Source organism: Cryptomeria japonica, chromosome 9 (assembly GCF_030272615.1).
Source record: "Cryptomeria japonica chromosome 9, Sugi_1.0, whole genome shotgun sequence".
NCBI lineage: Eukaryota > Viridiplantae > Streptophyta > Pinopsida > Cupressales > Cupressaceae > Cryptomeria > Cryptomeria japonica.
The window spans coordinates 419287829-419310561 of record NC_081413.1 but is presented as its reverse complement, the minus strand read 5'-3'; the positions used below and the strand labels follow the sequence as shown (position 1 = coordinate 419310561).

General features: G+C 34.0%; 1 pseudogene; it reads left to right on the top strand.

Moving 5' to 3' along the window:
- Positions 1-17047: 17047 nt before the first annotated feature.
- Positions 17048-22141, top strand: LOC131074194 (uncharacterized; annotated as a pseudogene).
- The last annotated feature ends 592 nt before the right edge of the window (positions 22142-22733 follow it).

Sequence of the window (22733 nt, the reverse complement as noted above, 5' to 3'; positions counted from 1 at the left end):
TAGTCATTTTTTGCAACACAACTATAAATGACTAAATAAATGACTAAATAAATGACTAATTTTGTCATTGGGTAAGGAACACAACTAAATAATTAGTCACACAAATAAAAATGACTAAATAAATGACTATTACTCCTCTATTACAGCTAAACATTAGGTTTATGCTTGGACAACATTTATATTTATAACTAAGTTGACCAAATCCTATATATCATTTGGTTTGGTTTTATTAGTGGTTGTTTTCACATATGATATTATTATAATACCTAGTGTTAGATCCGTATTTGTTTCTATTATCTATTTTTTCTTTTTTATATCAATTGCATTTAATAGGGGTTTTTTTGTTGTTAGGATCTTTATGGTCTAAGTCTAAATTTTAATATCTTGAAGCTTATTCTATCCTTTCTAAGGTCCTAGGTCCTTGTTGTTTTGCAAATCTCATTAAAAGGTCCCAAAAGGTTTCAAATCTGCATTATAAATATAAAGGAGGTTCATATGCTTATGATTATATTATAAAAACTTTAGAAAATAAACACATTCATCTGACTTCATGAAAGAAAAAGTTTTTTTCAAAAGAAAATACTTTGGAGGAAAGGTCATTCAAGTCTTCAAACACATGTTCCACATGTGACCAATGATTAACCTGAGTTTGAAGGAGTCAAGCTTGGGTTTGTCATAGTAGGACTTGGGTGCGTTTTCATACAAATACCCTATTAGGGGAGAGAGACCAGTAGTTGTACGAGCTAACTTCGTCAACATGTAGTCGTTGTTACCTATTTTTGACTCTCAGGTCAAAAATAGCCTTCTAAATTTCCTTATGTTTTATGGTGAAGTTTCAAAAGGGATTAAATTTTTTATACACTCAATAAAGAAGATGATCATGTTCATAGCATCCAGCTAATACCTATTATACACAAAGCTTTGGGTGCTTGCAAAAGGAGTTGCAATAGAAAGAGGGTTGTGAATACTTTCTCGGCAAACCCGTGGTATGACGAAGAGTGCAAGGCAACCAAGAGACTTTTGAAGGGGAAAGATCCGAGAAAAGACAACAAGAAGAAATACACAAAGTTGATTCAAGAAAAAAGAAGAAGAATATTTAAAGGTGAGAAGGAAGGAGTTAATCTCTCTTGGTAGAAACAACCCCAAAGATTTGTGGAAGCAATTACAACAACGGAGTAAACAAACTGAAAACATAATCACTGATACTCAATGGCTTGATTATGCAAAGCTTCTTTATGAGCGAATTCACGAGAAGCACTCTCCTCTCATAGTGAACACTTCGGTGGATCTATTCATGTAGAAGATATCAAAAAGGGAATAAAGAGTTTAGCAAATGGTAAGGCAAGTGATATTGATGGGCTTCAAGCTGAGTTCCTAAAGTGGGGAGCTGAGCTTCTCGCATCTCACATAAAGGGTATATTCAACAGTATCATTCAAGATGGTTTCCCATCATATTGGACAACTAGTGTGGTTATCCCTCTTTTTAATAGTGGAGATACCAACAATCCATCTAATTATCGCACTATTATGATCAATCCTCTTCTCAATAAGATTTTTGGGAGCATGGTAGAGCATAGAATCAACAGTTGGGCAGAAGGTGAATGTATAAGGGCCAAAGGTCAGGCTGATTTCAGGCCTAGACATTCCACCATCGATCACTGCACCACTCTCTGACATTTGATAGAGAAAATATGGGACAATCAAGGGAATAGGCATATTATTATTTTGTTGACTTTAAAAAATCCTTTGACACGGTGCTTGGAGATAAGTTATGGAATAGAATGGAAGACTTGGGTGTACTTGACATATATAGAGCGACTGTCCATAGGTTATATATGAGAGTCAGAGAAAAAATCAGAAATAAAGAGGGAATGTCTGAGTGCTTTGGTAGTGACATTGGTGTCAAGAAAGGGTGCCCTCTATCCCCAACTTTATTTGGTTTATACATTGATAAACTTGAAACATGGTTAAACAATTTAGATGGTGATGGGGTTCATCTTGCATGGTATGTGGTGAAATTATTTTTATATGATGACTATCTTATCCTAATTTCTAAGATGGCTCATGATTTGATGGATCACGTAAGGGCTCTAGAGCATTTTGTATGGAAGTTGGGATGCAGGTGAACATTTCCAAAACCAAGATCATGATTTTCTCTTTAAAGAGGAAAGAAAAACAAATTACCTTTCTTTTCGAAGGAAATCTGTTGGAAATTGTGAAAGAATACAAGTAGTTGGGGATTGACTTCCACTATAAGCTTAGTTAGGAGACTTGTAGAGCAAAAATGATTCTGGGAGGATGGAGAGCGTCACATCTACTTCAAAATAGGTGCAAAAATGTTGAATTATGGGATTGGAAAACAAAACAAATTTTTTTTTGGTTTGTTGGTCACACCAGTTGTTCTTTATGGTTGTGAAGTTTGGGGAGGCAACATGTCAAAATGTGGATGGAGACAGTTAGAAAGAATTCAAAAACACCTAATCACAAGCAATCTCAAAGTTAAAACATCAATGCCATATGAAATTGTTTTGGTGGAAGCAGGTATGTTTCCATTGGAAGCATCAACATTAACTCGGTTAATAAGCTATCTAAAGAAGGTTGAGAACATGGATAACCATCGGTGCCCAAGATTGCGATGGAAGAAGGTCTTATCTGTAGGAAGAAAACTTGGATGAAAAAAACCAGAAAGTGGTTGAATAAATGGAACATCAAAATGCACAATTGTCCTAATACCAACAAGGAAATAAAGAAGTTTGTCATTGAAAAATTTCAAACTACTATGTGGAATAAGCACATTAGATGCAAAAAGGCGTACTATATTAAAGAATTTAACCCAACCGAGGAACATGGTGATAAATCATATTTAGGGGCAGTCATTAAAGGGAAAGCTAGGCTTCTTGTGGCACAACTGAGGACTAGTTCACATCATCTCAGGTGTGAAACGGGTAGGTGGCAAAGGCCCAAGGAGATATGGAAGAGAGAACTTGTTTGTTTTGTGGGATGGGAGCAGTGGAGACAAAATGGCACTTTCTTACTGAATACACAACTTATGATGATATTTAGGCTCAGTATGAGATCATTCTGAAGGCCAACAACATACATCAGTTATTTGATGAGGACAAGATCAACCAAACGACAAGCTTCCTGGTCAAGATTCATAACAAGAGATCAGACATGGAAAATTATATTCAAGAGATTTAGTGTTGGTGTTTCTCTTGGTCCCATAGGCTTTTCAGTCTCATGGACGTCAATAAAACCATTCATTAAATGGAGAAAATGTCACTGCATATAACCCTTGTCTTGTGTGGTCAAAATAAATATGAAAGGGTGAAAATGTATTTAATTGTCATAAGACTATCAAGAAGTTAAAAATCCAATTTTAGGAGTTTTCAATAAATGTTGCCAAAATTAATAAAACATAAATAATGTCTTATTAATTAGGCAAATGCCTTACAAAGCATACTCAACATGGAAAGTCAAAATACTTCATGCAAATGAGAGGGAAGATGAATTTAATTCAAAAAAAAAAGGGAAGAAGAGTTTATTCTACGCTGCTTTAGGGCTTTTTGAATTCATAGAGATTTTTCTACAATCTTACACCTTCACCGTGGAAATGGATTTCTCTCTACCACTAGACTGCATGCAAGGCCTTCTACACGAGGTTATATTTTCCATGCAAGGTTTTTGCATGGATATGCATTGTAAAGTCTTTTCAAATCACAAAGGAATTCATGCAATGATCTAGCAAATACAAAGCAAGCTTATACAACTCATCCGCCTCAATATCAAGGAGTTATCATGGAGTGGAAATTTGAAGCAAGTAGTAAATGTGGAGAGAGAGGGTTCATAGAAAGATGAGCAATGCTTATAGCATGCAGTTAAGGGTTAATATTGGTGTCTTGAATGCAAAATCTATAGCCCGACAATCAGAGTAAGTGTAAAAGCCTTCATCTACCCCATGAACAAGACATGCAAAGAACCTGCATTTCATTTTCTACAATCAGGTTAGTTGCATCTTCTTGGAAACGTCCTTTACCCATCTTTGAAAGAAGAAAATAGAATTGCATATTCAGAAGAAAGAGTTTTGTATTCTCTAATAAAGCAAATCATTAGCATGAAATAGTGGTAATCTTGTAAAAGAAGGGGTTTTATGAATGATCGTCAAACAAAAAAATAACAGTGATATCATTCACTGTCAAGAGCGATATATAGTTTAAAAGGACTATCCCATTCAAGGCATAGTCAAGGTCTTTTTGACAGGTCAAATACCACATGAACAAGTGTATACAATGCAATCATAAGTATGTAGCAACAAACATATTTGGGTCACAAAGCAATTATAGCAGCTAGCAAAGCAGTATTAAGAGCAAAGATAAAGGATGGATCTATCTTTGTAATGTGTTGATTTATTCATAACATCATATATGATGATTGGGGAATGATAAATCTTTTCAGATCCTTTAAACTGTATTATTCCTTTAAAAGATGCCTTTAGGAATTACCATACTCCAAATCCCAAAGAATGTACAGTATACGAGCCTAAGAGGCAGAGATGTAATGAAAGATAGTGATCTTGGATCATTTATAGAAGTCATTCATAGAATTCATATCATCTATTGAGAATGGTGTTAGAAGCTCAGTCAAAACACACAAAGAGAAAGGATCAAACTCTGACAAAACAGTGAATAGGAAGGTAAAAATGCAGTTCCCATGGAAAAATACAATCACATTGATTCAATCATTTCTCAAAATCCGTGAATTGGGTTTTTCTAATTTTTTAACAAAAATTATAAATCAAGAAGGCATAAAAATCTCCAAAAAAATTGTACAAACCTAGCTCATGAATTTGGAGAACTATTCACTAGTCCGATAGGATCAAATAATGGACTATTAAAAGAAAAAAGTACCTACAACAAAGGAAAAACTCAGTGGTAGAATGCATGAAGACAATAGTATGAAACCCAGTGCAAACAGTGAGAGGAGTAGACACAATTCATGGGTCACTGTCCATGACAATCACAGAGTAAGAGCAGCAGTATAAAGCCATCACAAGATAGAGGCAAATACAGTCCACCTGATATTTAAGATAGTCAAGAGCAAGAACATTGAAATATATATAGGGAAAGAGCAGCTACAATAGGCACTGCCAAAACATCAAAATGAGTCACCAAAGAAATAGTGAGCTGAACATTAATAGAAACCTATAGCATTGTCATTTCATTAATGACTGTGCAAGGCTATCACTGCTCTATGTGAGATATTGTTGCTCTTACCTTGTGACAATTCTACCACTAAATCCTACTGTGACAAAGAATACAAGATCAATCTTTTATCAGTGGTGACAAGATCTGAAACCTCTATCACTGTTCTATTTTTGTGAACTTGTTTGGATATTAATTAGCTATGAGTGTTTTATTACTACATTCTACCTCTGTCTTTCTATAGACCTATGACTCTGTTCAATATGTGTTTGGTGATTTAACATTTTGTGGCTTTAGAGATTTGTACCCTTTCATCACAATGTTCATCTTTGGTACTTTTGTGACTAATTTAGCTTCAAAACTTGATGACTGCACTATCTTCCACCATTTCTTTCTTTATAACCACTGCTCAGTCTCCTTGATGTGTGGATTGGTAAAGATACCTCTATAAAGCTTCTCAACACTGTTATTACTGTTCTTTGGTACCTTTGAATTTATTTTGCATGATTTTGTGACTGATCATTGCTATTTGATGTCTTGATGTCCTTCTTCTACTCACGGTTTTTATGTATACATGCTATGAATAGGGGTTGTATCAATGCTATTATAAAAAATTAGTGCTCTTGTAAAACACTGTTATCCTGCATCACTGTTTTGGTTATCTCAAGGTCGTGACTGTGTGATCCTTGCTTTTCTTTATTTCACTTTGAGAGACATTAACCATTTATTTTTAAGTGACTGCTCCTTCTTACTATCAAAATACTGATATAAGTCTGCAATCCCATATGCATACCTTAGGATCATGCAAGATAACTACTCTAATGGTCACAAGATTTACCCTTTGCTGGCTATCCATGAATGCAAACTTGGAGTCTTTATTGTAGTGTCTGTCTTCCTTACTCTTTACCAGCCTATCACCATATGAGAAGTTTTAAGATAGTGATATATTATTGTCTCCCATATCATTCTACCCATTTGCCATGGAGCTGTGATCTTTATGCTTCTTCTGTGAATGAAGTGTTAGGTCTTTGGATCTTTCATGACTGCTATGGTGTAGTACCCCTGCCCTAATCAATTTCTAATCTCGGTTTAATCTTGGTTAGTTTATCATAATATAATGATTATAGTCAGATGTGTTGATTTGGTGCATATCTGTTAATGTGTTTTCGCACTAGTTGTATGCAAGTTGTTTAGTGTTCCTACTTCGTGGTATTAATATCGGGCTAATGCTTTCATTAAGTTTATATATGTATGCATGTATGACTCTTGGTTGCAGGAGATTTCAGGTACAACGCCGCATGAGTGCGAGGTTCATCTTCACTTGGATTTGCAGGTTTGAGTGTACCTCTTTAATCCTTAGAGTTGGATTAGGTGGTCGTAAGACCCTAGTTGACCATAGTCATACTCAAGTAAGCATCGTCAGTCATCGTCGGTATTCCTTTTTGTTTGGGTTTGCGAGTCGTCTGTCTGGTTGACCTTCTTGGTTTGCGTGTTTGGTGTTTAGGGTTAAATTGATTAATTAGTCCTTAGTATTTAATTTGATTAAATATGTGTTTGTGCATTAAAGATTAATGGACTAAATTAAATAGGTTTTCTTTATGTGATTTATCGTTAAATTGAATTGCTCGATTTAAATTGGGAGCAAGTTCAATTAAATAGTTAACTTTAATATTAAATTTGTTATGTTTATGATGTTGAAAAAGAAAGATTTAATTTTAATTGAAATAGAATTAATTTTATCTTCTTGGCATTTTGGAAATAGAAAGGTTAAATTGAATTAATTTAGAAAATCAATTTTGATTTGAAAAGCAGTTTAATTTATTGTTATAGTTGGAAAATAAAGATTTTTGTGATTTATTTTAAATCCAAAAATGAGATTTTTGGTCAAACTTCTCCCATTTAACCTAGACTTTAGGAAAATATTGGGGATGAAATTTCTTTTGAAAAAAAAAAAATGTTTGTTGGAAAAATATTTTTGGATGTAATTTGGGGGTTTTGGATGGGGAAGGATTCCTTGAGCTGCAGATTGGGGCTCTTCAGCAGATCTTGCCAGGAATGCGAGATAAGGTAGGATTCAGATCCATCTCTTTGATTTTTGGTTGTATTGTTCTTGCTTTTTCAAAACCAAATATTGGATATCAATTGGAAATGGCTGTTCATGAGGAACTCTTGTTTAAATCTCCATTGGGTGTTCTCAAATTCAAATTCTATTTTAGAAATTAGATGTTGTTGGAAAGAATGGTTGAATTATTGAGTTTAAATGCCCCATTTTGCCCAAGTATGGGTTTTTGTTGAAGAAATTATTTATGGTTTGATATTCTTCAAATTGTTTGGGGATTTGAAACTTTATTCTTGCTGGAAAAATTCTCATTTTAAGTTTATATGAAGCTGTGTGTTTAAAAAAAAAAAAAAAAAAAACAAATGGGGTTTTGGTTTTAAAATAAATCTTTTTAGTCTCTGGGAGACTGGTTTTTTTTAGATTGTGTTTTACACAATAATCATTTAAAAAAAAAAATTAAAAAAAAATTAAAATAAATGAAGATATTTATTGGGGAGCTGCGTGTCCCTTTGGGAACAGCAGTGCTTCCCATGGGGGCTGCGTGCTCCCTTTGGGAACAGCAGCGCTCCCATGGGGGCTGCGTGCTCCCATTGGGAAGCAGCGCTTCCCCTTTGGGGCTGCGTGAGCTCCCATGGGGATCACATGGAAACCCCCCCCCTCCTTTTAATTTGTAATTTTTTTAATAATTTTTTTAGTTAAAAAATAAATAAATTAATAAATAAATTTATTAATTTAAAAGTTTTTTTTTATAAAGTGTTTAATTAATTATTAATTAATATTAATATATATTTATCAATGGAAATAAATGTATATATGTTGATTAATATTTAATGTGAAGGTTGAACATTATTAAATTATTATTAATATATATTTTATTAATGAAAAAAAATTAATATATATATATATATTAATTAATATTTAATTGTATTATTATGCAATATTAAATATTAATTGTGTATATTTTATTAACCGTAGGGTTATAAATATATATGAATTAATATTTAATCCTTTTGGATCTATAATATTAGGGGAGCATCTTTTGGAAAAGATGAAATATTGTTTATATTGGAAATTTTTTTGAGATAAAACATACTTTATTTAAGAATATATATTGTTTAAAGATTTTAATGATATAGGCCATCTGGAAATGTTAGAAATGAATATTTAACCATTGGACATTATGAATTTAAACGATATGCTTTTGGAAATTTAATTAAGTATCATTTGGGAAAATTGTTAAGTTGCTGATATTCTCATTTAGAAAAATGAATGGTTAATTTATATTTTTCCTCTGTTTGAGAAATAGACAATGGTACTATTGCAAATTGTGATATTGTATTCACCTTGCAATGATGATTTCCTGTTAGTGCATTTTTTGAAACTTAGATCATGTAGAAAACTTGATCGACCTTTATTGGTTTAATCAATGGGAAAGAAAGTTGTCCTTCCTGATTGTTGACTATGCGAGTTTAATTTCTGTATTTGTTTTTTTGCTTATGTAATGGCAAGCTTTGACTTGTTTGATTGGACCCTGTCGTATGGTTGATTTGGGTACCTGTTCCAGTCCTTGGTCTTGAGTATGACTGTTGTTTTGTAGGTGTGTCATAATTGGTCATATCCTTTATATGGGTGTCGAATGATGATTCGTGGTTGACCATAGTTGGTCAGGTCTTTGGTTAGAGTACCGTCAATAAGTGTGCCCCTTTTGAGTCGAGTTTGATCAGATGGTTGTTCCCTCCTTTTTGAACTCCATTCGTCTAACCATGTGTATTCCTTGGTTTTTGAGTTCGTTTGAGTATAGTCTAGTGTCGTATGGGAAAGTGGCTTTTGATTGGGGGCCGCGCCCAAAGTGGCTGCTGGGTAACCCATCGAAAGTGAGTCTAATAAGTGATAACCTAACAGTAGATTAGAATGTAATCTCTAAGTAAGATAATTGTGCCTCACACATGGGACGAGTGCTAACATAGACTCGACATGCTGTGAGAAGGCCTGAAATTGCAAACCATCATCCTTATCTTCACGAGAGGATGTGTGGGTCCACATGAGGCTTGGATGGGCCGGAGGTACGGATTGGGTTGCCAGGGTAGCCCAATGTATGGAGCCGGAACCTATGAAGACCTGCCAGGGTAGCCATACCAGGTTGTGTGATGACACTTGTCCCTACGTTCACTTAGGTGTTGTTGTATGGTCTTGATAGGAGCACCTTTTGTGGAGTCGTCCTGTGATTTATGCCTTTGTTAGTATCAGTTTCATGTTAGACCTTGGGTGGTGATGACTCAGTTTTGTGGATGCTCTCCTGGACCTTTGTATTAGCTTTGATTATGTTCAGCTGGATCCTTTCCTTTTCAAGGATCGTTTATGTATTAATTGACCGATGTAGTCGTTTGTATATTGATTATGTTTCACCTTGATGGCCGGATTGTAAATGGTGTAACCTCTTGTATTCTTAACTTTATTAATTATCAGAGGGGTCTTGCAGTTGAGTAGACCCGGAGATGTAGCCCTTTAGGGGTGAACTCCGAGATCATTATGGTGTTATGTGATGCTTTTATTTCTTATATTTCATGTTTAGTGTTAGCATGTATGATTGCCATTTTGATCGAATGCATAAGTGGTTTAGATGAAATAATTTTAAATGCTTGTATGCAGTCCTTTCTTGAATGTAGTAAATGGGATCATGAATGAATGTAGCTTGGTATAATGGAATATATTCAGTTGTTGTTAAGAAAATTAAGTATGCTTGAAAAGATCTCATAAGTTTATGATGAAATTCTTGTGTGTTAAAATATTAGATGCATGGCTTTTATTTTAATGAAAAGTATGAATGAAGGATATAGATAAATCTAAATGGATGAACCTTATCTTGTGAATTATATATTTCCATCTTTTGAAAGAAATTATCCTAATTAAGAATTATCTCGTTATTAAGATAATCAGCTTATGGGATTAATTGTGTGAGTTAAGTGAATTGTGAAATTTAAGTAATCTCGTTGGGAAACTCTTTAGGTGTTAGTTGATGTCTTCCGCTATGTAATCTGAATCTTTGATATCTTGTTGTATTTTAATGTGGTGTAACTTTTAAGAAAAAATTAAATTTTTTTTATTGCACTCTATTCTTGAGTTATAGCTTAATCCCTTCGGGGTTTCCTGGCGGGGCATTACATATGGGATAAGCTTTCCTTTGGAAGACTGTCAAAAAAGTCACTGCAACTATTCTCTTGATATCACATTAGGACTGCATTCTGTCCTACTCTCACTGCCTTGTATCTCTGATACTGAATCCTCTTATAGAGATCATTGTTACTGCTACTTTGTGATTTGCCTTGTCACTATTATTTTCTTTTGACATATACTCTGTCTTTTCTCTTTATGGGATCATGACATTGGTCGTCAATATCTTCATGTGCTTTTGTTGTGAATGGCTTTGTCTTGTATTTTGGTATCTCTGAGAAGATGCTACTCATCATATAATGACTGCAAATAATATTCAAATTTAGATTATATGGCTTGTCTGCTCAAATCAATGAAGATCTTGCATATTGCATACCTGAACAAATAGATCTTAAACCAGAACTGTATTCTGTCATAGAAGATGCTATCTTAGTAGTTCAACACTTCTCCGGATTGTAGTCTGGATTTTTATGTAGTCAGTGAGGCTCCTTTTGTGATTGAGCAGTGTGCTCTAGGCTGTAAGCCTTCTTGCAAGTGCATGCCCCTTATATTTTGTAATATCTCTTCATATGGCTAGTGGATTGATATTGTGGGTCACAAATCCCACTGTGGTTTTTCCTCTTTGAGGTTTTCCACGTATAATTTTGTGTGTTATGGTTCTCATTTATGTGATTGGCTTATTGGTTGCTTTACTTCTTTCAATTCTGAATGTATCGGTATACCAGTTGGTGTATGCATGTTTTAATAAGGATAAAATTGATACTTCTAGAATAACACTGATTCACCTCCTCCCCCCTCTTAGTGTTATTGGATTCCAACAATTGGTATCAGAGCCTTGTGCCTCGGAGGAAGTTTAACAACTTGAGGAAGATCTAGAATCCAAAATCCATGGATATGGCTTTGGAGAAGTAACTTGAGATGGCACTTGAAGATTATGATGTTGAAAGGTTGAAGAACTTAAAGTTACAAGATGAATTGAATTCTGCTAAGGAATTCATTCTTGTCTTACAAGAAAGGTTATCAGTTGTTCAGGCTAGGAGGAAGGAACTTTTGCAAAGTCAGGATGATGAAGAGAAAGATGCACTTAAGGAACAATGTCAAAAATTGAGTAAGGAGAACATGGTTTTGAAAAATGAAATGCAATTCATAACTATGAGAATGTCTAAGGAGATTGAGGACAAAAATAAAAAGGAAGAAAATCTTGTTGTATCCTTAAAGAACAAATTTGAAGAATGTGGTAGGTTGGTTCATGAGAATGATATGTTGAGAATTGATTTGGTTCAATCCCAGAGTAATGAACAAGAGCTTGACAGACAAATGATAAGTCTAAGAGAATATCTAACTACTGCAAGTGAGTATAAAGAAAAATTCAAGATTAGCTCAGCACAACTAGATGAGTTATTGAAGAGACAAAGGCAGATTGGAGATTCTAGTGGACTTGGATTTGAGAAAGGACAAAGTTCTGGTACTGCTGATGAAGATCAAAACCATAAGGCATCAGTAAGGCAATTTAATGCTTATAAATTTAATGGTAGATATTTTGTTTGCAATAGATTTGGTTACATGGCTAGACAATGTAGAAACAAAGTAAATCAGAACCCTGATTTTGCTCCCAGTAAATGTTCTAAATGCAATAAGTATGGTTATAAGACAAAAGATTACAGAATGAATGTTAAATGCTATGCATGTGGAAATTTTGGACATATGGCTAACCACTGTAGGTCAAGCAATTTCATCGGTTTAGCAAAGAAATTCAAAGGAACAATGTTACATGTTATGCATGTAATAAGGTTAGACATATTGCTAAATTCTGTAGAAGCAGAAATCCACCGGTTGGTAATGGAGGATCAAATGAGAAAGGGAAAGAGAAGGTTAGTGAAATCCGACAAGATCATACTCAGAGATGGGTTAGGAAGACTAAAGAACAATTATCAGATGGAATTGTCCCGATTACTTATCTGGCAGAGGAGGTTGGTCCTGCACCGGTAGGTAGCTCATCCGGTAACTAAGGCAGATGCCTTAGGGGTAGAAAAAATTCATGAAGATGTTGCATATGCCTCAGGAAGAGGTTATGGAAGATGTTCCAGACATTGGAGATGATTATCCGGCATAGATATGTTCTGTGCAAGATCTGGTATCTTTCACCAACAATCATTTATGTCAATGGAAGATTAGGGTTTTTCTTGAAGGTTAAGAGGTCGAATTGAATTCATTATTAATGACCTTGCATTCAGAGTGATTTCAAAGCGATTAAGAGCGATCAAAGGAATTTCAGAGCAATCAAATTTCTTCTTGAGCGATTTCACAGGCGTCTAGAAGAATTTGTTGGAGGTTTTTCATTGAGAAGCGTTCAAAAGGTATTTATCTTTAAACATGGAAGCGAGATCATCATCTGTTCTTATTTTTGTTGCAAACCTAACTGTAGTAGAGGTCAAGGACTACCCCAGACCAATTTTCAAGTGGTATCCACATGTGGCTACCCTGGAAGATTCGGTTGGAGCATTTTCCCATGTTCCAGAGGGAGTTGTCTATGTAGAAGATGTTAGGGTATGTATTCACTGTCACATTGAGGACTTGGGAACATAAAAATTAAGGGCATGTACATGAGCGAGCTGATGGGAGAATTTAGAAAGATCAAACCGACATTCAAGCACATTGAAGACTTAGGGTTTACCGACATTCTGGACATTCCAAAATTTGAAGATGAAATAATTAGGTATGTTTTGAGTAGAGTACATGGGGAATTTATATGGTTAGATAGACCTTACAAAATCACCAAGGATGTCATCTGGGAAATCACTGGTTTACTATTGGTTGGGCAGCATCCAGATAAGAAGGTTTCAAATGATTTCATGAACAAGAGCACCAACGCGACATCTAATAGGAGATCTATGAGAGTGAGCACTATTACCAATACATACATCAAATTTGGTAGCCTGATCATCGGGTATAAGGTAACTCAATCAAATTGGCTGAATTCTGTTTTCAGTTCCTGCATTTTAGCTCCATACAAAATGATGAGAGAGAATGTGAAATTGGATCTATGCGGTTGGATGCTAGATGAGTTTTTAATAAACCTAGTAAAGATTAAGGGAGAAAAGAAGGGAACCTTCTGGTATGACAACTTGATAGTTTTCTTAATGTTATTTTTCATGAATGATACACCTGGTTTTGGTAAAAGGCAATGGGCATTTGACATCCCGGTAGGGAGACAATTGAAACAATCAATTGCTGCTTTAGGCAGTCAGAGAGATGATAAAGTATGGAGATATTTCAAAGCATTTCATAAATCTATGAAGTCTAGGGTAAGGGTACCTAAGCATATTGTAGAAAACTATTCAATTGACATATTCTTCATGGAAAAGAAAGATGAAACACTTATGGAAGCGGTTAAGCCTCGAAAGATTTGGATTGAAGAAATGGGCTATGAGGTGGATGCACAGATCCTTGATGCTTATGCAAAAATGTTGATTGATGCACCTATTGATGAGGTAGAGAAGCCCTTTGGTACTGCACAACAAAAATCACATGAGGTTGAAACAAAGTTCAACCAGAAGAAGAGAGAGAAACAAGAAGGAAAGGCTAGCATATTTGTTGAGGAGGTCTCACAGGACATCAAAGCATTAATTGATGTTGTCCCGGAGAAAGGCAGAAAGAGGAAGAATCTAGAAGTTCACATTGAGCTTGTTACAACAGAGTCTGAATCTGAGGATCACACACCATTGGCATTTAAGAGGGTTGTAAGGAAGGAAACTGAGGAAACAAAGGTTGAAGCTAAAAAGCAACTAGTTAGGAAGGTTACACTCAAAATACCGTCACAAAAGAAAGCACCAAAGGCAACACTTTCAGCTGCATCCGGTTCTGCAAAGAGGAAGAAGAAGAGTGACATCGATTTAGTAATTCAATCTGGTAATGTGACTATCATTCCACCTAAAACTTGTGTAGAGTTAGTAGATGAAATCACCAAGGATGACATGTTGAAGAATGTACAGTTTTATTATGAACACTTAGAGGATGATGAATAAAGAGAGGTAGAGGAAGCAGTCTTATTATATTTGGATATTTATAAGAAAGCCTTAGTAGAAATTGAAAAATAAAATACCGACTGAATTGTATAATATGTTAGATTCTAGAAGACTGTCAACTATGCAAGAAGATAAGCATATTAAAATTCAAGAGTTATTATCTGTTTGTGTTACTATTGCTCCAGAGGAAATGGAAAGGACACTTGAGGTGGCAGATAGAAAAGTCTTTAATAGAAAGCATAGAATAACTAGTCTGATGCTAGGAAGGGTAAATGAAATAATAAAGGAGAATAAAAAAGAATGGGTTAAATTCTTTGGAGAGAACAGAGGTTTCCTTACTTCACCAGAATCCAAGACAGACAAATATTGAGATACCGGTTAATATAGAGTGAAAAAGTTGATGATGTATAGGTTGAGGTTACAGTTCCTACAAAGGAATCGACAGTTACACAAACTACACCAAGTGGCGAAGCCACCGATGCAAGTGAGGAAGCTATAAAGGATAAGTCTTCAGAGGAGAAGGAAGGGGAATTCGACAGAGAACATGTTGTTGGTCCATCATTGCTGTCAATCAACACCTCACAAGTTGAAAAGAAAAACATAACAAAGATGAGTCTTGTTGGCTTCATGATGATTGCAATGTATTCATCATTTGTTGTCATTGATGAAACACTCACACACACATATGATTATATTGACTACATGTGTAAATTCAATTGTTTACACTGTCAACCGGTATACTTAGTGGTTAATATCTAACCGGTACTCTTTGTTAACCGGTATGTGCATAAGAGACAACCTGTGGTTATACTAAGTCGGCATCAAGATGAAGATCAAGATGGAGATCAAGTGAAGATTCAAGGACAATGGTTCATATGTTTTATTCAAACTGGTATTAATTGTTCCAACAGATATTTGTTGATTTTTGTGATGAGTTACCAACATCGACTACTTAGGCAACAATTTTTGTGATGATTTATGGTCACTTGTCCAGATACACTGCACCTAGGAAATTGTGTCATGCTTTCCTTAGGCCGACATGAAATCTGAATGTCTATATATTGACATCTTAGTAAATCTTTCACAAATGATGTATGCCTGAAGAGCGATTTTTTTTTGAAGAGTGATAAGTGTTAAGATGAAGAGTGTGTTGAATATGCTTAACAGGATCTGATTAAGCATGTATTGTGCTATTCAGAACAGATCAAACCATTCTTGTTGTTTTCTAACCATTACAAGGAAATCAAATCCCCTAACTGGGTAAGCTCTAACAAGCTTCAATATATAAATCCTTTAACATGGTGATCCATTAGTTTGGATTCTGAAATCCTCCACCGAGGTTACTCCTAACAGGGTACTACTCGTAACAGGGTATAAGATTCTAATCAAGCTTTGGGATCTCTAACAAGATTCTCTCCTAGCAGAGCGCTTTGTAGACCTTAACCGGTCAGTTATCTATTACTGCAGATAGTTAACTTGTGAGTTCCATCTCATCATAGTTTTTACCTATTTGGGTTTTCCACATACAAACACTTGTGTTGTGGTGGATGCTGTTATATCATTTTGGATTACATGCATTGTGTTTAAAAGATTTGTCAAGTTCATCTACTAGTTAGTGTTTGAAGTAGTTTGGTTTTTGGTGTCACTAATTCACCCCCCTCTCTCAATGCTTTTTAAGTCCATCAAGTCTCACTGAACTCATGACGATGGAAACATACAAACTAATGGAGGGATCTACAGATAAAGGGATTATTGATCAGTCAATCACTGTCTTACACAGACTAGTCCCGGAGTGCAAGATTGAAAATGAAGCAAGCCCATCTGACAATCTTGAGATAATTACTAAGCATATTTCAAAGGATTTTCAATCTTTACAAAAAATTTCAAACCAACAAGCACTAGAGAGGTTCACTCAGGCTAAGAGAACTGCATTTGATCAAGTAATTGAATATGAGAAGAAGAAGATTGATGAGAAGCTGAAACTAATAGAAAATTCATTGAAGCAATGTACAAATATTTATAGGGCATGTTGTAACACTGATATACTTACAACTAATGTTGATAAGAAGATAAAAGAACTTCAGGAGAAAATTGCAAATATAGCTAATTCTTTTGACGAATTGATTTCATTGACTACATCCATTGATGGTCAAATTTTGATATTGGAAAACCAAATTTCTGTTCTTGAGAAGCAAAGAGACAAAATTATAAGAAGATCCAGAAGTCTGAGAGGTTTGGTGAGTCCCCGGTTGGATTCACTGAGTGTACATAAGAAAGAATGTATGGATATGGTGGGAAAGCCCACACCAGCAGAGGTAAATGAAAAAGAGTCATTTGCACATATACTAAGTGGACTTATATCTATTTTCGACACATTCAAAATAGGTTGGGATACCTATCTTAAGCTACTGGAGAAGGCTTATCCGAAAAATTTGAAATTTGTCAAGCTCCTGTAAGATATTTTTGCGATATTCATTGTACAGTTTATTTTTGGATCAATGACATTCTTTTTAGAATTTTTGATGGCATTGATGTCAAAGGGGGAGTGCTATAGATGTGAAAAAATAGGAGTTGTATACATTAGGGGGAGTTATGGAGATATGGATTATTTTGCATTAATGAATATTCAGCTCAAGGGGAGTAGGCAGGATGAAACCGACAAATGAAACCTTGACCTTTTTTCACATGAGTGTTGCCATCAATGCCAAAGGGGAGATTGTTGGCAATTGACACTCAATTGGTTGGTTTCACTATGTTGTAATTGATGGCAACATGGTATTGTGTTCCAGTTTCATGTTTTGGTTCAATTGTGTACCGACAGGCACTTCACAAACACTACACTGACACCGACACCGACACCGACAGGATAGAAGGATTTCTTTGATTACCGGCAATGCAGGCCAACATGGTTTAGAATATGGTTATCAGTATTGGAGGCTGACATCTCTTGGATCCGACATCGGCAATTGTTTTTAATATTTATGCATTTATGTTGTCTGGCCAACATGTAATTTGATATTGTATATATCTTTGTAAGCCGATATAAGGAATGATAAGTTGTGTAGGGTATATAGGTCAGTTTGATAGATCATATTAAAAGGATATTAATCAATCATCATGCGAATATGTAATTGAAGGAGATGCGAAATATATCAGAGAGATTATGTATGTGAGGATATTTATGTAAGGGTTATTCCGGTAAAGGGTTTAGGGTTACAGACCGGAACAAACAGAGCTTAAACTGGAACTGTAGTCTGGCATAGAAGATTCTATCTTAGCAGTTCAACACTTCTCTGGATTGTAGTTTGGATTTTTATGTAGTTAGTGAGGCTCCTTTTGTGATTGAGCAGTGTGCTCTAGGATGTAAGCCTTCCTGCAAGTGCAGGTCCCTTATATTTTCTAATATCTCTTCACATGGCCAGTGGATTGATATTGTGGGTCACAAATCCCACCGTGGTTTTTCCTCTTTGAGGTTTTCCATGTATAATTATGTGTTATGGTTCTCATTTATGTGATTGGCTTATTGGTTGCTTTACTTCTTTCAATTTTGAATATACCAGTATATCGGTTGGTGTATGCATGTTTTAATAAGGATAAAATTGATACTTCCAGAATAACACTGATTCACCCCCCCTCTCAGTGTTATTGGATTCCAACACACTCAAGGTCTTCTTCCTTGATCATTTTCCTTTCCACAAATCTAAGGCAAATTTTAGAAGTTTCAACATTTCGAACATTCCCTCCAAGCATCAAAGCAACCTAATCCACGTTGCTTTTACATTTATTTGTTTTACGAAAAACTTTTCAAAAGGATAAAATATGATAATGAGTACTTTTGAGATTTTAAATTAACAACAAGGCCCCTTTTGACACTTTTCACCATATACTCACAAAAATGAAGACATTTAACAAATATTATCACACATAGAGAAGTGATAGCCTTGCACAGTCATTAATGAAATGATGGTCTTTCCTTCTAAAGACAGAGTGATTTTCTCAATCAAGAATACAATACATAATTAAGGGCACAATGAGATGACAGTGAAGAAAGGAATAAGAGTGAATATGAAGAAAGCACAATCACTATTGTGAACATATGACATTATCAGAGCAACATTCAATGAAAGAGACGATTCACAAGCAAGGATAATGTCAAAATAGAGATCTTTGTGTCATTTTATGGACAAGTCATAGCAATAAAAAGAAGCCTCTAAAACCCTAGCCACTATGTCAAAACACAGTCACAGATTAGTCAATGATTATAGCTCAAAAGGTCAGCAACATATCGATAGTGCATGATTTATATCAGTCAGTTTGGAGAGAACACATATCAATGTATGAGGGAAACCCTAAGACAGAGCTTCTAGGCCCAAGATGAAAGGTTTTGTTAATTGTTGCATCAAATAGTGAGCCCAAGGTTCAAAACAATAGTTATCACAGTCCTCACAAACAATAACGATGAGTATGATATTCAATAATGTGAATAAAGGAAGGATATAAGGAAGTATGGCTACAATAATGAAAGACAGTAACTAGCCATCAAAAGCTACGCATCTCAAGAACCCCTTAACAATGAAAAGAAGAATGGATCTGGTTAATAAAGATAGTAAACAACATGATGAATGATGATCAAAAGATAGGTTGCAACATTCATTACAAAGATCGACATTACAGTGTAGCTTTAGCAGACCAAAGAAAGACAAGACATTAAAATGACAGAAAGAAAAATGAGACATCTATTTTCATTGTTACCTTTTTTCATTTTGGTGATTTTAGCTTCAAAAATCAAATATATAGTGAATAGACCAAAAGTCACAAATTTTAACAAGGAATAACTTTTTTTTATTTTAAATGCATTTCCATAGATCTTTAGTTAAATTTTATCTTTAATTCCCTAAAACTTCTCATAGGTGCAAGTGCTAGTTATTTATTCTAAAATAGTTAATACTACAACCTAAAGTTTCAAATGATAATCCTAAATTTATTTATCTTACAACCTAAAGTTTCAAATGATAATCCTATATTTCAAATGTTGCAAACTTGCAAGTATTGCTACAAATTTTGCCTAAGATCTTTGTTATGGTGATAATTATTAAGCAAAAAAACTTGTTATTAGACTTTGGATCTCTATCTTCTAAAGGTACACTTTCAACTATTGAAGACCTTTTTCTAATGCATCTCATCTTTTGCATTTAGGTAGAATACCTTCCTAGTAGTGGGATTAATGTCATGACTATTAGTATATGATTTTTACTCCAAACAAAAACCATACTCAAAACACGAGCTTTATGTTTGACATTGCACTTGAATTCAAGGCCCTTCTCGTCTTCATTGAGGTATGTTCTTCTCTTATCTGCTCTACCTATTTCACTTCATTATTGATAGAAGAGCATAGTCATTAAATCTATAGAAACACAACACAAAAACAAAAATAAAGATTATATAAAGATTTCTAAAAATGTATTATATAAACACTTTTTTGAAACATCCTGACCTAGATCTTACTATCCATTATGAGAAAAAAAAGATGCTAGTACATAAATTGTGTATTTCTTGTGATTTGTGGATTTTGGTTTTAACAATTTGTTCTAAATTCTATTTTATTTAAATAATTCATTTGATATCAAACTCTCTTTTAGTAGAACCCATCTATTAGTATGGTTTCTGAATCACTTAAACAAAATAAAGTTTAAAACATATTGTTGAAGTATGATGAAACAATAGTAAAAAGCAAAGAAATTTTTTTTTAAACTTTTAAGATTTTATTCAAAATGAACTGTGGAAATCTATCTGGTTCTATTTTACTTTGATTAGCCAAAGAAGACATCACTATGTGTTTCAATTGATTTCAACACCGTTACTATGGTGAATCAATGGCAGACGGGAGTAAAGATGTAGCTTACAAAAATGCCACCACAATGGGCTACCTGAGCTCCTCTCAAGCTTTAGCTGATTTTGCTGTATTGATTACAGATCTCAGAAATTATTTATCAGTAGAAGATTCACCAGTAGTTTTGTTTGGAGGATCTTATGGTGGAAGTAAGTCTGTTCCAATAATTTTGTGTTATGAATTTCAAAATGCATTGATGAAACCCTATTTAATTGTGTATATATTACATGGCTTTGCAGTGTTAGCAGCTTGGTTCATACTAATTGGGGCATTGGCATTATCAACTCCGATTTTGGCTTTTGATCCCATTGTAAATCTAGTTGGTTATGACATCGACGCTGTCTCAAACAACTTTAGTGTATGAACAATTCTTCCCTTGTTATGTCCCATTTGTATTTTATCACATTTTCACAATTCAATAGACTGAAATCAAAACAATTGTTAAGAAAAAAATTATATAATTTCTTCTTTCAATATAAATCATTACATTTTTTGGTTCGGGGATCCGTTTTTCATTTTTTCTTTTGGGTTTTGGTTTAGTCTTTATTGAAAAAACAAACTTACTTTATATATGCACATGAATGAATGGATAAGTATATTCAAAATCTAATATTGGTTTCAAAAATTAGATTATAGAATAGGTTGAAATGTTTATACAAAATCTTTTACGATTTGTTTTTGATATTAATAACAACAGAACAAGAATGTTGCCCCATTAAAATATTTTATAATTAATTAAATAATTTTATTTTTTTGTTATTTTACACTTGTTTGTATAGATGTGCAAGGCAATAGACAATCCATGTAGTGGGAACAATATCCTAAGCCAATTATATGGAACAACAAACATATTTTATAACTATATAGGAAACATGAGTTGCTTTGATTTGGGAGCGAGTGGTCCTCATGCAAAGAGTGGTTGGGATTTTCAGGTTCAATTTTTTTGGTTTTTATTTAACTATATTATTGTTTGAAATGGTGCTTTTAGAAGTGTATAAGTAAAGTGTTTCTTTGTTGGGGATGTAGTATGGTATAGAGATGGCACAACCATTTGCAGATGATGCAATAGAAAGTATGTTTCCCTAGTCAACATTCAGTTCTATAAAAACAATGCAATCTTGTAATGATGCAAATGGTATTGAGCCAAGGCCACACTGGATCACCAGTGAGTTTGGTGGTCATGTAAGTATAGTCTATTTGGAACATGAACATATTATCATTTTAATAATACATCTAAATATAACTATTATGAGATTTTATTGAATCTCCTTCAAAAGTTATATGAAGAAATTGTATGTGATACTTATGTTTATGTGCATTGTAGAATATCAAGAGGGTTCTCGAGTGATTTGGAATTAATATAATATTTTTTAATGGGTTGAGATATCCTTGGAGAAATGAAGGGTGAGATGGCAATCCTATTTTATCTACGTTTTTGAATTAGAGGATACAAAGTAATTTAAATTTTTTATATTATTTTTTAAAATATTTTATTATGGGGATTTTTTAATTTATATTTTAGAGTATTAGAAGATATAAATAGAAGCATAGTAGCAATTATTGCTAAGAAAGGTATGTTTGAATTCAATTTTATTTGTTTGATGAAAGAGTTTATGTTTTGCATTTTACCATTATAAACTTTATTTAAAATGAATGAATTGCAGGGGCACATCATGTAGATCTTATATTTGCAACCAATGAGGATCCAAAATGGCTTGTGCAAGTTCGAAATAAGGAGATTCACATAGTTGAAAGATGGCTCATGCAATATTACAAGGACCTTCATGCAATTTGAATTTTTTGTTGAGTCACAATAAAAAGCAATATAGTATTTGTAATTTGATATCTTGTTCCTAAGCTTCATCTGTTCTTATCTAAAGGGATTGTATTGTTTAAATTAGAGTTAATGGGTGTCAATTATGTGTAATGTATCTCTTTACAACTATGAAAATATCTTACCTTTGTTTTCGATGTTGATCATTGTATTGAGTTGTTATATATTTGCCTTTGAAACTAATAATTGTATTGTTGTAGTGGTTTTCTTTTTCTATAACCAACTCTTTTATGATATGCTATTCTTTTTGTTGTAATCAACAATATTTAATATAAACAAATAAACAAATCAATTGCTTAAACTAGGTTATACATCATTTCAATTGCAGTGCATCTACATATATACTACCAATTGACGAGAATTAATGATTACAATGACTAAATAAATGACCGCTTAACAACAATCAATGACTAAATCAATGACTAAGTATATAACTAAATAAATGACTACCATGACTAAATAAATGACCAGTTAACAACAATCAAGGACTAAATATATGACTAAATTAGTGACTAAATATATCTCTAAATAAATCACGGCCATGATTAAATAA